General features: G+C 40.3%; 1 non-coding gene across 1 annotated transcript; it reads left to right on the plus strand.

Moving 5' to 3' along the window:
* Positions 1-379: 379 nt before the first annotated feature.
* TRNAI-UAU (transfer RNA isoleucine (anticodon UAU)) lies at positions 380-472 on the plus strand. Its single transcript is given in 2 exon segments — positions 380-417; positions 437-472. It is a non-coding gene; the product is annotated as a tRNA-Ile (tRNA).
* The last annotated feature ends 525 nt before the right edge of the window (positions 473-997 follow it).

Here is a 997-nt window from a genome sequence, read left to right on the forward strand (position 1 = left end):
GACTGACAACACCTCTGTACGCAGCTGTTAACACAGGATCTAGGAATCACAAAAGGTGATGTCACAGATGACCCTGCAGCCCCTGAATTCAGAAGAATTTTTTATATCGTCAATGTCTGTTCATTGCAGCAAATGTACGTGCGCATTTCCAGATCCAAAAAAAAACAGGATGTTTGAGTCTAAAATGACCCGGCGTCCAGTGTCTAAATTTCTCGTTTTCATTTTTAATAAAGATCGTGATATGGTAAAATATATATTGTCAAACATTATAATAAAATCTTAGAAACCTGTTGTAAGCAATCATTAATTTTCTGAAGAACTATCCCATTTCATTTTTTTTTTCTTATAGAATGTATGTCGTAGGGGGTGTGCCCAGTCGGCTCCAGTGGCGCAATCGGTCAGCGCGCGGTACTTATAAAGCAGTAACTGTCGAGTGATGCCGAGGTTGTGAGTTCGACCCTCACCTGGAGCATTCTATTCTTGCCTTCGTTTTGTATTTTTTACTACTGAAGTCGTTGAAACGGTTCATGATCTAGCGCCAAGATTAAGAGAGAAATTTCAACGAGATATTTGTTGTTTAAGTTTTTGTATTTTTAAAAATTGCCGCAGGTTGGACAAGTCTACTGAGTCCCACCGTAATCTGGTGTCATAATTGAAAGGGAAATGTGGAAGCTATCTATTTAGTTTTTCAGGCTTCTGGTAGTCCAATAAACTTTCCATCATCGGCATTAGTAACGTACAGTGACCCGACAAAGTTAGCCCTGGCTCTCTTGTAAAATAAAGATGCATGTGCATTCGGACGGTTTGTTTCAATTTGGAGTTCAAACTTACAAGATCGTTCGTGATAACTCAATCAAAATTGAGTGCTGCACTCTTGTGGTAACCAAAAAAAGTCTAGATTTTTAAGCTACTCCATCAAGCCCCAGTGGCCTAATGGATAAGGCACTGGCCTCCTAAGCCAGGGATTGTGGGTTCAAGTCCCATCTGGGGTGCTTGT

Source organism: Ranitomeya imitator, unplaced genomic scaffold (genome assembly GCF_032444005.1).
Source record: "Ranitomeya imitator isolate aRanImi1 unplaced genomic scaffold, aRanImi1.pri SCAFFOLD_1266, whole genome shotgun sequence".
Classification (NCBI taxonomy): domain Eukaryota; kingdom Metazoa; phylum Chordata; class Amphibia; order Anura; family Dendrobatidae; genus Ranitomeya; species Ranitomeya imitator.